Source organism: Phyllostomus discolor, chromosome 4 (assembly GCF_004126475.2).
Source record: "Phyllostomus discolor isolate MPI-MPIP mPhyDis1 chromosome 4, mPhyDis1.pri.v3, whole genome shotgun sequence".
Lineage (NCBI taxonomy): Eukaryota > Metazoa > Chordata > Mammalia > Chiroptera > Phyllostomidae > Phyllostomus > Phyllostomus discolor.
Window position 1 is genome coordinate 144,527,616 of NC_040906.2, and position 16,440 is coordinate 144,544,055.

A 16,440-nucleotide genomic window follows, 5' to 3' on the forward strand; every position below is an offset into this window, starting at 1 on the left:
AAAGCTAGCTATGTAGATTCCTTTATTAGATGAGCTGATAGGATTCCTAAATTCATTTCAGATATTTCTTTTGGCTTCTTAATAAAAATATACTTCTTTTACCTTGTAGAATGCATTCAACATATGGGGGGCTATTCCTTCCAATATTCTTTAGACTGTGTCATGAAGGAGTACACTTATGACCTTGCTAATATGCTTTCTTCCCTGGGGTTTGACCGAGAGCAATAACAACACACATAAAATGGTTGTGAATTACACCACAAGTCTGAGTAAGAATATTATATTAAACAGTCAGTTTCAGTTTTTTAAATAAAGAACAAACTGGCAGTCACCAGAGGGGAGGGAGAAGGGGGATAGGGAAGGGCTAAGACAAGGAACATATATAAAGGACACACGGACAAGGACAATAGTGGGGGGTGGATTGAATGTGGGAAGGGGTGGGCAGGGCAGGGGAGAGCAATGGGGGAAAAAGGAGGACACCTGTAATTGAACAACAATAAAAAAATAAGAAAAACAGTTTTCAGACATTCTAACTTGCACTCAAGAACAAAAGAAAAATGCTGTATTCTCTTCAGAAGGACATCATTAAAAGGATGGTTCTGCTTTCTTCAACCCATGAAGGTGAAATTGCAGATTACCAACACTGCAGTGTTTTAGAAGGTTCAAATATATTGGTAAAAATACAAACTCATTTTAAATACAGTGTAATATATATGTATATATGTACACACACATATATTGTTTTAAATTAAAAGTATTGCTTCTGACTTAAATAAAAATAATTGATTGAATCAAGATCTTTCATACTGCATATGCTTAATTTCTGTTTGTATCTCACTAGCATTTTACAGTAAAAAATATAAGTACTGAGACCATTTTATTTATCTATTCTTAATTTCAGTTTTATTGAAGTATAGTTGATATAAAGTTGTAAAATATATAATTTCATTGATCAACTTTTAATTTCAGATTTATTGAGGTATAATTGACAGGGTAGGGGTGAGCAAAGGGGAAAAAGATGTGACAACTGTACTGAACAACAATAAATTAAAAAAATAAAAACATAAAATTATAAGATATATAATAATTTGACATTCCCATCTATTTAATTAGCACATCCACCACCTCATACATTTACCTTTTTTTGTGTGAGAACATTTAAGTTCTACTCTGTTAGAAAAACTCGATGATAACAATACAGTGCTACCAACTATAGTCACCATGTTTTATATTAGTTCCTCAGAATTATTCATCTTATAGCTGAAAATTTCTATCCTTTTATCAGCCCCTCCTAACCCACCTTTTATCACAGCCCTTGGCAACTACTTTTCTACTACTGTCTGCTACAATGCATTTCATTAAAAAAAACTCAACAGAGCTTGGATGCTTTCAGCATGGCAGTTTTTGCAGGCCCAGCCAAGCAGCTCCTGTCCCTGAACTCGCAGGGGGAGGCCAAGTTTCACAAGGAGACGGCTCAGGTTCGCAGGTGCACAAGCAACAGAAACAAGAAAAAGAAAAACTTACTCCTGGAGTAATTTATGTGGGCCACCTACCTCCAGCACTTTATGAAACCCAGATCCGAGAATATTTTTCCCAGTTTGGCACTGTTACAAGATTCAGACTGTCCAGAAGTGAAAAAACAAAAATGGAAATAGCAAAGGCTATGCCTTTGTGGAGTCTGAATCTAAAGATGTTGCCAAGATAGTTGCTGAAACAATGAACACCTACCTTTTTGGTGAAAGACTCTTAAAGCAGCGTCATTTTATACCACCTGAGAAAGTACATGAGGAACTTTTCAGAGAGTGGCATATTGCATTTAAGAAGCCATCATATCCAGCAGTGTAAAGGTATAATCAGAATCAGACACTTCAAAAGCTGTGGATGGAGGAGCGATTTAAAAAGAAAGAAAAATTACTCAGGAAGAGATTAGCTAAGAAAGGAATTGGTTATAACTTACCTTCATTGATTTTACATAAAAAGGGAAAAAGCAGTGCTTCAAACCCTGATCTTCAGAAACCCACGAATAGCCAAGTTTTACTGAAGAAGAAGGGAAACAGGTTTCAGTCACATGTAACACTCCTGAGAAGACTGAGCAGCCAGGACCTCACACCAGTTTGTACACCAACATTTTTGGAGAAATGAAAATCTGAAGTGGCTGAAATGAATGACGATGAAGATAATGAAATAGTTTTCAAACACCCCTTAACTGGCATAAAAGAAGAAACTAAAACACCTACATGTTCAAGGAAAAAAGACAAAGAAAAAGCCATTAGTGGTTCTGAATATAACAGGTATAATTTCAGAAAATGTGATTTTATTATGAAGGCTGGATATATTTTGTTTTGTTTTGGTTTTGTATTTAAATAGATAAAGTGCAGCTCTTGACAAGATCAGAAGAAACACTGTTGGTTCATGTCCACAAGGAAAGGAATCAGTAATTGTGGCTTGCCTTCCGTAGCTGAAATGTAGGAGTGCACATGCCACCTTACCATAGCCAACCTCACGGTGCCTCTCTTCCAGTCTCTTCTAGTTTTCTTTGCAGATTTCATCGCTGTCTCTAGTGACTCTCCCTGGATAGAAGGGTCACTATTAACTGCAAGTTTAAGTACTAAACTGCAGTGTTTGTTGTTAGCACCAAATAAAGAAAATAAAACCTTGGGGAAAAAAAACAAAACAACAACTATAAGCTTATTATCTGGGGGATTTCTTTGCTACATATTTCTGGGCTCATTATCTGTAATCGTTTTTTAGAGGTGTATACCTTAAAGGTCTTATCTGTTTCCTTTTTTTCATCTTAAGTATTTTTTATTTAAAAAATTCTCAAAATTCCTGGCTGGCGTAGCTCAGTGGGTTGAGTGCAGTCTGTGAACCAAAGCATTGAGGGTTTGATTCCCAGTCAGGGCACATGCCTGGGTTGCAGGCCACAGCCCACAGCAACCACACATTAAGGCTTCTCTCTCTCTCTCTTTCTCCCTCCCTTCCCTCTCTAGAAATAAATAACTAAAATCTTTAAAAATATATCAAAATTAATATAGTGAGCATTAATTTAAAATTATTATACAAATGAAATAAAATTCTTATGTTCCTTTCCCAAATCTATTCTTTTCACTCAATAATATCAACTATTATCAGCATGTGGTTGCATAATTGCCATGCACTTATTTTTTATATATGTACTTTCTCATTAATGTATAATATTGTTTTATGTGTTTTAAAACTGCATTTATTACACCTTTCTATATGCACATTTTATATACACTATGCATATAAAATGTGTTTCTCTTAACACAATGCTTTTTACTCCTTTTCAGTTTACTGAGATATAATTGACACATAACATTGTATAAGTTATATGGCATAATGATTTTGGTTTATGTTTACATACAGTACTAGGAAGTGATTACCACAGCAAGTTTAGTTAACATTAATCTCCTTTTGTCATTACACACTTTTTCTTCTGCTTAGAACTTTTAAGATCTACTTTCTTAGCAACATTCATATATACAATATAATGAAGTACTATTAACTATAGTCACCATGCTGTGTATTGCATTCTTGGAATTGATCTTATAACTGCAAGTTTATACTTTTGACCACCTTCATACATTTTCTCAACTTCCCATACCTTTCCTCTAGCAACTGCTAATCTAGTCTCTGTATTCATGAGAGTGTTTTTTTAGATTCCACATATGAGAGAAATCACACAGTATTTGTCTTTCTCTGATTTACCTCACTTAGCATAATGCCTTCAAGCTTCATACTTGTTTAGTCTTACTGTGTCAAAAGGTGTAGTTTTAGTTCATTTTTTTCAAACTGATGCATTGTAAGCCATTGTCTAAATGTACAGTAGTTAATTTTTTTCTTCTGTTAGGCTAATTTAGATGTTTTTGGATTTTTATTACAATCAATGCTCTATGAACATTATTGTGTTATTGTATATTTTCCAAGGACACATGCACAAAATGTTCTCTAGGGTGTATAGTTAGTAATGAAAGATTATAGTCAACTTTACTGGATAATATTAAATTACTTTCCAAAATGAGTGCATGAATTTACAAGCTCTCAACAATGTACAGAAATTTTCATTGCTTTATTACCTCATTTACAATGCCATTGTGGCACTTAAGTTTTGCTGATGCAATGGGTGTGAAGTTATATTTCCCGTAATTTCTATTCCCATAGTATTTTACTCATTACTAACGAGGTTGAGTAGCTTTTCATATATTTGCCAGTTGTCTATATGTCCTCTTCCATTAACTATTTTTATTGGGTTGCTTATGTTTCTTACCGAGAAATAAGAATTTGTTAGCTTCTATGCCTGCTAATTTTTCATGATATATGTCTTTCACTAACTGCTTTTTTTGCTTTAATATAATAAGCTTCCATTTCATCCATGCTGTCACAAAAGGAACATATGAACATCTCTTGATAGAATCTTTAGTGTTTGCTAGGTATGAGATAATGTAAATTTATAACAGAAAAAATTTTACTTCTTACTTTCTGATTTAGATATTTATTATTATTATTTTTCTTGTCTCATTGCTCTGGATAAAATGTCTAGTACTATGTTGAACAGAAGTGGTGAGAGTGGGCATTCCTATCTTGTTCCTTCTTTTTTTAAATCCTAAATAACAGCTTTATTGAGGTATAATTGTTATACAATATACAACATATACTTAAAGTGTACAGTTTAATAAGTTTTGATGTAAATTTTATACACTTGAAACCATCACCACACTCAGATAATAAAGGATTGCAAGGGAGCTTAAAGCAACTTTTGTGGGTAATAAAAATTGTTCCTTCAGGTTTAGAAGACATTGTTTTAGTTTTTTACTACTGAGTACAACATTGGATGTGGGATTATTATGTTGATGTACATTATTTCTACATCTATTCATTGAGTTTTTATTTTGATGAGATGTTTGAATTTTGCCAAATGGTTTTTCTGTGTCTATTGAGATCATTTGATTTTCTCATTCATTCTGTTAATATAGTGTATCACCTTTATTAATTTGTGTATGTTGAACTATTTTTGAATCCCAAGGACAAATTCCACTTGATTATGGTTTATAATCTTTTAAATATGCTATTGAATTCAATTTGCTAATATTTTGTTAAGGATTTTTCATCTATTTTCTTGAGGGATATTGGGTCTGAACTTTCTGTTTTTTGATGTCCTTGTCTGGATTTGACATTTGGCATTATGTGGTAATGCTTATTGAATGAATTTGAAAATATTTTCTTCTCTTCAGTTTTGGAGAGTTTGGGAAACATTGGTGTTAATTCTTTTTTAGATGTTTTGTAGACATCACTGTTGAAGCCATCAGGTCCTGCACTTTCCTTGATTAAGAGGTTTTTGATTAGTGATTCAATCTCCCTACTTGTTATTGGTCTGTTCAGATTTTCTAGTTCTTCATAATTCAATCTTGGTAAAATGTACATTTCCAGGAATTTCTACATTTCTTCTAGGCTATCCAACTTGTGGGAATATAATTATTTATATAGTAGTCTACCACAATCTTTTTTAATTTTCTGTGGAATTGCTAATAATGTTGCCCTTTTCATTTCTGATTTTGAATTTTCTTTCTTTTTATCTTAGTATGGCTAAAGGTTTGTCTATTTTGTTTATTATTCAAAAAACTCAGTTTTGTTTATTTTTTCTATTGTTTAGTTTTCTTTTTTAAAAGATTTTATTTATTTATTTTTAGAGAGGGGAAAGGAAGGAGAAAGAGAGGGAGAGAAACATCAATGTGTGGTTGCCTCTCATGTCCCCCCTACTGGGGACCTGGCCTGCAGCACAGACATGTGCCCTAGGCTGGCTATCAAACTGGCAACCTTTGGTTCACAAGTTGGCACTCAATCCACTGGGCCACACCAGCCAGGGTTGTTTTCTATATTTTGTTTATTTCTACTCTAATTTGTGTTATTTTCTTCCTTCTTCTAACTTTAGACTTAATTTGCTTTTCCCTTTCTAGTTTCTTAAAGCATAAGAAGCATATTAAGTCACTTATGTGAGATCGCTTTTTTTTTGGTTATTTTTGTTCTCCCCTCCCATAGGTTGTTGTAATTTACTTCTCAGTAATTTTCAGTATTGCCCAGAGTGTTTTTTCTTTTCTTTTTATTTTAAAATATATTTTATTGATTATGCTATTACTGTTGTCCCATTTTTACCCCTTTATTCTCCTCCACCCTGTACACCCCTCCCACCCTCATTCGCCCATCTTAGTTCATGTCCATGGGTCTTACATATAAGGTCTTTGGCTTCTACATTTCCTATATTTTTCTTAATCTCCCCCTGTCTATTTTCTATCTACCATGTATGCTACTTATTCCCTCTAGCTTTTCCCCCATTCCCCCTTCCTCTTCTCCGCTGATAACTCCCCATGTGATCTCCATTTCTGTGAGTCTCTTCCTGTTCTAGTTGTTTGCTTAGTTTGTTTTTGTTTATGTTTTTAGGTTCAGTTGTTGATAGTTGTGAGTTTGTTGTCATTTTGCTGTTCATATTTTTTCTTTTTCTCAGATAAGAGAAAAGAGGAGAAAATTTCTCCCTTTAACATTTTATATAATAAGGGCTTAGTGATGATGAACTCCTTTAACTTGACCTTATCTGGGAAGCACTTTATCTGCTCTTTCATTCCAGCTTTGCTGGATAGAATAACCTTGGATGTACATTCTTGCCTTTCCTGACTTTGAATACTTCTTTCCAGCCCCTTCTTGCCTGTAAGATTTCTTTTGAGAAATCAGCTGATAGTCATTTGGGAACTCCTTTGTAGGTAACTATCTTCTTTCCTCTTGCTGCTTTTAAGATTATCTCCTTATCTTTAATCTTGGGTAATTTAATTATGATGTGCATTGGTGTGTGCTTCCTTGGGTCCAACTTCTTTAGGACTCTCTGAGCTTCCTGGACATTCTAGAAGTCTATTTCCTTTGCCAGATTTGGAAATTTCTCCTTCATTATTTTTTCAAATAAGTTATCAATTTCTGGGTCTTCCTTTGGCATCCCTATGATTCGGATGTTGTAGCTTTAAGGTTGTCCTGGAGGTTCTTAAGCCTCTCATAATTTTTTTGAGTTCTTATTTTTTTCATTCTGTTCCTATAAAATGTTTATTTCTTCCTTCTGCTCCAAACTGTTGATTTGAGTCCCCATTTTCTCCCCTTCACTGTTGGCTCCCTGTACATTTTCCTTTATTTCACTTTTCTATTTTGTGACCATACTCAACCATTTCCATGAGCATCCTGATTACCAGTGTTTTGAACTCTGCATCTGATAGGTTGTCTGTCTCTTCATCACTCTGTTGTATTTTTTCTGGAGATTTGATCTGTTCTTTCATTTGGGCCATTTTTTTTTGTCTCGGTGCACCTGTTACATAGTAAGGGGCAGAGCCTTAGGTATTCACCAGGGTGGGGCAACCCACATCACTGCTTTGTGGCACTGTATATGGGAGAGCGGTCTAATAGGGAACAGTGCCACTTGTTCAGCTCTCCACTGGCTTTCAGTCACTTCTACTGCTACCCACAAGCAAATTGGGCCCTATTGGTACTGATTTCCAGGTTGGTGGGTTTGTGTACATTCTAGGACCCTGTGGATTTCTCCAACAAACTCTCCTGGAGGCTGAGAGTTTCTTCCACTGCTGCAACCCCACAGGTTTTTTCAGTAAGAGGTTTTGAGGCTTTATTTCCCAACACTGGAACCCTGGGTTGTGCGGTGTGTCTCTCTCCCCAGTTGTTCCTCCCAGTTTATCTGCACACTAATGTGGGACTGTCCACTCTGCCAGCTGCTACTTTGTCTGTTTTTCAGCTACTACCTTTTCCACACCAGTCCTCCAGTGGCCACCTTGCCGTGCATCCTCTGCCCTGGCGGTCCATCTCTGTCCCTCCTACCAGTCTGGATGAATGTTTCTTATTTAACTCTTTGGTTGTCAGACTTCCCTACAGTTCAATTTTCTGGCAGTTCTGGTTATTTTTTGTTTTTAAATTTGTTGGTGTCCTTTTGGTTGTGCGAGGAGGCACAGTGTATCTACCTTTGCCTCCATCTTGGCTGGCACTTTTTGCTTCTTTGATGTAAGCATTTATCACTTCCCTTTTAGTATTAAATATTTTTTCTTTTATAATTTTCCTTCTGTTATTAATTTCTAATTTCATACCATTGTGGTTGGAAAAGACACTTGATATGATTTGAATCTTCTTAAATTTATTATAATTTGTTTGTAGTATACCATGTGGTCTCTCCTAGGGAATATTCCCTGTGTACTTGAGAAGAGTCTGTATTCTGCTGCTATTTGCATGAAAAGTTGTGTATGTGACTATTAGATCTATTTGGTCTATAGTCTGATATTTCCGTATTATTTTTCTCTGTGGATGTTCTATTCATCATTGAAAGTGCATTGCTGTTTGTTTCTCCCTTCAGTTCTATTAGCATTTGCTTTATAATTTTGGGTATTCCTAATGAGTTGACTCTTTTATTATTATATACAATGTACTTTTTTGTCTCTTGCATTTTTATTTGGTCTTTTTTTGTCTCATAAAAGTATAGCCATCTTTTGTTTACCATTTGTATGAGATACATTTTCTTTCCCTTTGTTTTTATTCTCTGTGTGTTCTTAAACTAAAGCAAATCACCTGCAAACAGCATGTAGTTGGGTCTTTTGTTTTTAATCTATGCAAACACTTGAAATAATTTGACTTGGGGTTTTAATTAATTTATAATTTATGTTTAAATGTATTATTAATGAGGAAAGTATACTATTGCCACTTTGTTAATTTATTTCATCTTTTATGTTCCTGTTTTTTTTTACTGTCTTTCTTTGTGTTTTGTTAGTTTTGTAGTGATTTTGTTTGATTTCTTTCTCTTTTTCTGTTTTTTTATAATACATATGAAGTTATGTCCAGAAAGTATCCAGTCATGCACTATAAGAAATAGAGACATTTACTGAAGAAGATACAAGATATAAGAAACATTGTATGCAGGATAATGATGTCTTAGTCCCCCTCAAAAGAAGTGCCTTGGGACCTCACACACTTCTCCCAGTGTGTCTTCCACTGTTTAAACATTGCAAAATCCTTTCTTGGAATCACCATCAACTGCCCCATTGTATTCTTCTGAATCTCATTGATGGTCTGAAATCTCTTCCCTTTCAAAGGTGATTATAGTTTTGGGGAAATCCAGAAGTTGAAGGGTGCCATATCTGGGCTGTAGGAGGGCTGAGTCACCTGGGTGATTTGATGTTTTGCAAAAAAACTCTGCACAAGACATGAGGCGTGAATGGACATGTTGTTATAATGAAGCTGCCAATCACCAGTGCCCATAGCTGCAGCCATTTTCATCATATCGCATCTCTCAATTGCCTTAGATTATTGAGGTAGTGCTCCTTATTCATTGTTTGGCCCGGAGGGGTGTACTCATGATGGACAACACCTTCCCAATCAAAAATACAGTTAACATGATCTTAATCTTGCTATGACTCTGTGCTACACTTTTATTTGCACTGCATTCATTACATCATCCTGAAAGCCTTCTGAATGATCCAAATAGTTTCTGTGGAGGAATGTTCAAGCTTAAGGTAAATTTTGATGTAGATTTGTTGCTCTACTTGTTTAGTCATTTTGAATAAGAAGACCACACAGTACACTTGCTCAGTGGTGTCTCCCACCATCACTTATTAGTATAGTGAAGCTATCATTGTTCACACATGCCCATTCCAGTCTACTCTCCTTGGCTGTCAGGTTACATCAGTGTTGCACAAACTATTCTTATTATATTAATAATGGCTGGGACTTTTCCTGACAGACTTTGTTTATCATTCCATTCTCTTCTGAACTGCAAGGTTTTCGCTAAGAAATCTGCTAATGGTTTTATGGGGGTATCACTGTACATGATAAGTCTTTTGACATTATCAAAATTTTCTTTTTGCCTTTGCCTTTCAGCAATTTTATTATGTGTCTTTATGTAGACTGCTTTGGATTTCTCATGTTTGGAATTTCCTGGGCTTTGTGAATCTGGATATTCTTTTTTTAATATATATATATATATTTTTTTTCATTTCTGCTCTAGATTTGGAGGGTTTTGCCATTGTTTCTTTCAATAAGTTTTCTTCCCTTTCATTTCTCTCTTCCCTTTTTGGGACTTTGATGATGCACACATCGTATTTGTTCACCTAGTGGTTTCCCCTAATTCATTTAGGCTTTTTTTTCACCTCTTCATTGTTTTATTTCTTGTTCCTCTGACTGGATAATTTCAAATAACCTCTCTTCAAATTCATTGATTCTTTTGCTGTATCAACTCTGGAAAGCTGAAGCTCTATATTGGATTTTTCAGTTCAGTTATGGTATATTTCACTTTCATAATTTCTGTTTGGTTCTTTTGTATGATTTGGGTCTTTTTTTATATTCTCATTTTCTTCACGTATTCTTCTTCCCATTTTGGTTTAGTTGTCTGTGTTTTTCTGCAGCTCACTGAGTTCATTAGGATAAATATTTTAAATTATTTCTATTAACTTCATAGATTTGTTTCTTTTCTATTGGTCACTAGAAATTATTTTTCATTAGTTAGTGTTATATTTCCTTGATTCTTTGTGTTTTGTGTGTGCATATTTGAAGAAGCAGCCACCTCTTTCAGTTTTAAGAACCGACTTTAGCAAGGAAAGATTTTAACCAATCAGACTGGCTAGATTCTAAATGTCTCTCAAGCCGTTTTATGGGGTATGCACATTCCACTCTCTCCCTCCTTCCTGGGAGAGAAGTTGCAGGACTGTATGTCTTCCAATTCTGCTGAACTATGCTGGGTACTGAGAGCCACCCTTTCTCTTCGCCCAAGGACAGTGCACTAAAGTACCAGGACATTTAGCACAAGTTCCACTTCTCTTCATCCTGAAGAAGTGTCTTGGTTGTGTGCCTCATTTCACTCCTGCAGATGCAATCCAGCTGCTAAGAACTGCACTGTTTTCTGAGATTTGTGCCTTCTGCTGGAAATTGCATCATCTGCTGAGATCCACACAGGCTGCTGAGATCTGTAGTATCTGCTGAGTTCCATGCCATCTGCTGAGGGATGAGCTGGGTTTTTTGTGCTGCACCCGCTGCCAAGAGCCACCCATGCCTCTCCTTTGTTCTTAGCTGCTCCAAAGCATTCTAGCTATGCCAAATTCCTCAGTACTCTGGGTGAAGACAGGCAGGAGAAGATTTCTCAGGCAGCATTCCAAAAGGCTGGGTATGTTGAATGTACCTTTCACTCTTTCTTTTCCCTGCAGGAGAAATTATTGGCAGCAAGGATATTTCTTGATCTTTAACTCTGTCAACTTGGAAGAGGGGAAGACACAGGTAAAGGTAAAGTGCTTTTGTTACTTGTTTCAATGTGGTTGCTTAGTCCCATGTTTTTCTGGGATACTGAAACTTTTTAACTTGATTTTGAAGTTGTTGTAAAGGTATTTTGGTCCATATGTTGTTGTTATGTTGTTGTTATTTTGGGAGGGGCAAAGATCAGAACCTCCTCTTCTACCATCTCCCTGACATTAGTCCCTTTCTTCAAAACTTCTCGAGATATATGTTTGTCAAAATTCCTCTCCCACTTGTATATGAAACTTTATTATTTATGTAAATTCTGTTCCCAGCAATATCTCCTGTGGGCCCAGGGCGTCCAGCATGTTCTGATCATCACACAGTCCCCTTTGCACTTGCCTGAAAATTGGAGACTTTGGAGATTCTCCCTAATTTGTCAGTTGACTCTTTCACTCAAAGAAGTGAGGAGCCCTTAGAAATTTTTGTTTTCTAGATCTTAATCTGCCAGAAACCCTCTCTGTCTTAATCTGCCAGAAGTTGTGTGCTGTTCCCACACAACTTCTCCTCCTCCACAGCTTTTCACACTGCTTTTGGGTTGGCCTTGGTTGCTCACATGGTGAGGCTCACAAAAATATCCCCTCAGTAACTCTTATGGTAGATGTTATTTTTTTCTGTGCTAGTTGTCCTATCTCTTTTTAAGAAAGGATTGGGAATATTCAAAGTTAGTGCTACTGCTGCAATGATCTACTCCCTTCCACATATGACTTTTAAAAAGAAAAATATTAAGTATTTTAAAGGCACATAAAACATGCATAACACAATAATACAAGACAAAAGTATAATTCGTTTCATTTAAAAGCTCCTCTGGAAAGGGCTGTTTAGGTCAGATTAGAAGCTGAGAAAATCTAAGCAAAAGAGTCAATCAATATCTTGGTTTGGAAAATTAATGAATGGTGTCAGAGGCCAGAAACTTACAATTCTAGATGGAAAATTGGGAGATATTACCTAACACAGAAGATTTATAATTGAATTGTATGTCAGAAACAATAAGACAGTAATCTGATATGAGCTCAACAAATTTGGGACAGCCAGAATTCATGTGGGCAAATAGACAAAGTCCTAATATAGTGGGTCATTGTAAATTGAATTGTACGATGCTGAAAATAATCTAGGAATATAAAAATTCACTGCCTAAATAACCCTGTCTAAGCCTATTGCTAGCATGTTAATTTTTTTAGTCTCACATACTTACCACATAATTTAGGTTGTTGGACTACTTCACTGAAGTGTTCACATTGACTGGCTGCCTCCCTATTTCATAACCTGTTAAATTTTATGGTATTATACCAAAATGGTTTAGTTCAAGAGACAAACAAAAACTGCTTAATTTCACAACAAGGTAAAACTGTTAATAGCTAAGTAGTAGGATGTGTCAGAACAAAAAAAAATGAAAGAAAAAGATGTGTAGTAACTTGAGAAAATTTTAAAAAGTATTTCACACCAAGATCCCAAGTGAAAATTACTATTTGTTTAATTTACTTGTTTTAGTGAGGAGGGAAATGAACAATTTATTATGTAACAACATTGTAGCAATCTAATATATAATCTATGTTTAAAAACTATAACATTTAGAATCACAAGGATACATTTGCAGTACTCTTTTAAATAATGGACAAGATTTCAAAGGAGGATAGTAAGAGCAGACAATAAGAGAAGATCCCATTAGGCTGGCAATATTCCAGTGTATAGCAGTTTTCTTCTATCTCTTACATACATTCTTTCCAAAATATCAGAACAATCAGAAAGTAAGGTCTGCTATTAAAGTAAGGTCTGCTATTAAATGATTCAAATCATTTGAATCATTCTGATTTTGGAGCTTCAAAAGTCAAACTTGGACCTGGTTTTACTTCAGTTTTAAGAAGTATTGCATAAAAAATTTATATTTGTTTATTTAGCAAAATTACTAAGGTAAAACCTTCATTCTGATAGTTTCTCTTAATATTCAGAGGTATCCACATGAATGCTCAGGTTGGTTAACTAATCTTATTACATAAATATCTAAAATGTAGATACCCTCATGGAATTAACATTATAAGTGACTATCAAAATTTTGATTCATGTTGTACTTATTGATGTATTTGTTTATTCTTGGTTGTTTCCTTATTTTTCAGTAATTTTTATGAAAATTGGAAAATCCCTTGAAGTTATTTATGTCTATTGTATATATGTGGTGAAAATACTATATATTATATCCCTTCTTGTCTTTGTGTTCAGTGATATCATATCAGATATCTGAAGTCAGCCATAGTGCTAGTATTTATACCACAAAAATCAGTAAATGCCACAAACAAGAACTTATTTTCTTTCCCTTTCATTTCCCTTCCCTTCCCTTTCCTCCCCTTCCCTCCCCTTCACTTCCCTTCCTTTCCCTTCCCCTCCTTTTTCTTCTTTTTTATTCCCTACCCATCCCTCTGGCAATCTAATTGTTAGGTATTTACCAACAAACCACTATGGGGATCAAGAGTATGGGATGCCCAATGATAACAGTTAATTTCCAAAGATCAATATATTTATCATAAGGGGCAAAAATGACATGTTAGTAATAAGAATTTCTTGAGTTTCAGGGATCTCTAACAGTGAATAAATTGATCCTGGTGTCCCTAGAGGTGGAAATACTGGTTAGTCAACTAGAACATTGCATGAAAAAAAAAAAAAACCCTTTATATTTGGCAGCCAAGAACGTGACTTGACCAATTACAATGGAGACTCACAACCATGTAAATTTTTAGACTTAAAGCCCTTTGACTGAAGAGGACAGTGAGTTTCTTTGAGGAAAGACTATGTATCACTGCTGCCAGTACATAACCCAGTCTTTCTCCAAAGGGACCTCCAGCTGTTTAATAGAGGGACTCTTCACTGGGGGGGAAAAAAAAAAGAAGGAAATGCCCAGGTCTCTTAGATGACACTAGACACTAGTTCTGAATTGGTGCTAAAATCTGAATTAGTGCTACAGCTGTAGACCATGAATCAAAGCAGGGCTTTAGGGAAATCAAGTGATAGAGTCTTAGCTCACATTCAGCTCACAGTGGTACTAGTTGTTTTTCCAGTTCCTGGATATATAACTGGAATAAATAGAATAGACAACTGGCAGAATCATTATTTTCTTTCTGATCAAATGATTGATGGCCATTTTTGTAGGAATAGTTAAGTGGAAACTCCTGAAACTTTCTCTTCTTGTGAACATTGCATTCTGTTTCATAGCAGAAGACATTTTTGCAGGAATTGTAGAAATTAACACCATTACATCTTGAAAGAAGCAGGGTGGTGATACCTGTTACATCTACATTTACTCATAAGTTTAATCAATTAGCCTGGGTAGAAGATGAGTGAATCTTAGAGAATATCTGTATACTATTATTAACTTAATCAGATGGCGGCTTTAATTACAGCTTCTGTTCTACATATAGCACTCATACTAGGAAGATCTGCATGGCCCCTTCTGCTTGGTACATGTCTGTTGAGTTGAATAATGTCTTTTTTCCTGTATCTATTTGTGGAGACCACCAGAAGAAGATTACTTATAATTTTATAGGGCTAAAAGTACACCTTCATGGGTTTGGTTCAGACATACATCTATTATCCTTCTCTCTGTTGTAACAGAATCCCTAGAGATTTTGTTACTTTGACATTTCACAAAATTTCACATTAGTCCTTTCCATTGACTGCATTATGTTGATTAGATCCTATGAGTAGAAATGCAAGCACCTTAGGTGCCTTAATAAGACATATCAAACTAGACAGCGGGAGATCAATTCCACAACAGTGTAGGGGCCCTCCAACTTAATAATATTTCTAGTGTTATGGGTTTTGGTAAATGTCTGGAATATTTTGACATATCCCTTCATATTGAAGATCAAATTGGTGTACTTAACACAATCTACCTTGAAAAAAAGAGGCATAATGTTTGGTTTGCATTTCTGGATTTGGGTGACAACATACACCACTTTAAACAGTGTTACTTTAATAAATCAACAGTTATCTGTAAGAATACCAGTTTCTCCTGGAAGCTAGAACTTTTCAGAAAGTTAAGGCTTCAATAAAAGTTGCCCTAATACTTGGGTCTGTTGATCCAGGAGATCCAAGGATACTCAAAATGTCCATCGCAAACAGCAAAGCTGATTGAAATCTCTGTCACCCTGGCTGGTGTGGCTCAGTGACTGAGCTCTAGCCTGTGAACCAAAGGGTCTCTGGTTCGATTCCCATTTGGGGCACATGCCAGGGCACATGCCTGGGTTGTAGGCTAGGTCCCTGGTGGGGGCGTATTAGAGGCAACTGCTCATCAATATTTCTCTCCCTCTCTTTCTCCCTTTCTTGCCCTCTGTCTAAATAAATAAATCAAATCTTTAAAAGAAAAAAAAAAAAGAAATCTCTGTCATCACCAAAAGGACAATCACAGCACAAACTTTGGAGTAATTCAGTGCCTTTCCCTGCAGGTAACTAACCTAATTTTTGGAAAGAGTTTCTGGCTTATTAGTGGGCCTTGGAAAAGACTTGGGTCACTATGGGACCTGAGATTACCATTACTAAGTGAGTATTTTCTGCCCAACTTACCTGCAGTTTGGGTGTATTCAGTAGCAATGTATCATCAAGTTGAAATGGTATTTAATAGACTCAGGCATGCTCAAAAAGTATAAGCTGTAATAGTAGAAGACTCACATTCCTTTGACACTGATTTATTTTATATCATCTCCCCTCCCTTAGTCTGTGTCAATGATCTATTGCAGTGTTACTACTAGTTGACAGGGAAAGTAAAAATTTGAGACTGGTGAACAATTGAGTCTTTACAATATGCTCTTATATAAGCTAAAAAGACTTAGCTAGAATATTGCAGGCCTGCTCAAGAGTGACCCTAAAGGACAGTGGTAAAGAAAATCTTCTAGTGGGAATAAGTTCAAGCAGAACATTTGGTAGGTCACTTTGTCTGGTGTAAGATAGTCCGAAGTATGGATATACAGTGATCCATGGCCAGTTGTTAATGACTTGAGTGGATGTGTGGCAATTCAGAAGAGATTGGATTGGAAGGCTTGTGACAAGAAAGTCTGGGTAAGAGGTATGTGGATGGACTTTTGAAAATTAGAACAGATTATGAATGTATTTGTGTCCAAAGTG

At 35.6% G+C, this 16,440-nt stretch overlaps 1 pseudogene; it reads left to right on the forward strand.

Moving 5' to 3' along the window:
* Window positions 1–1,382: 1,382 nt before the first annotated feature.
* On the forward strand, window positions 1,383–3,330 carry LOC114495036 (annotated as a pseudogene).
* Window positions 3,331–16,440: the final 13,110 nt, after the last annotated feature.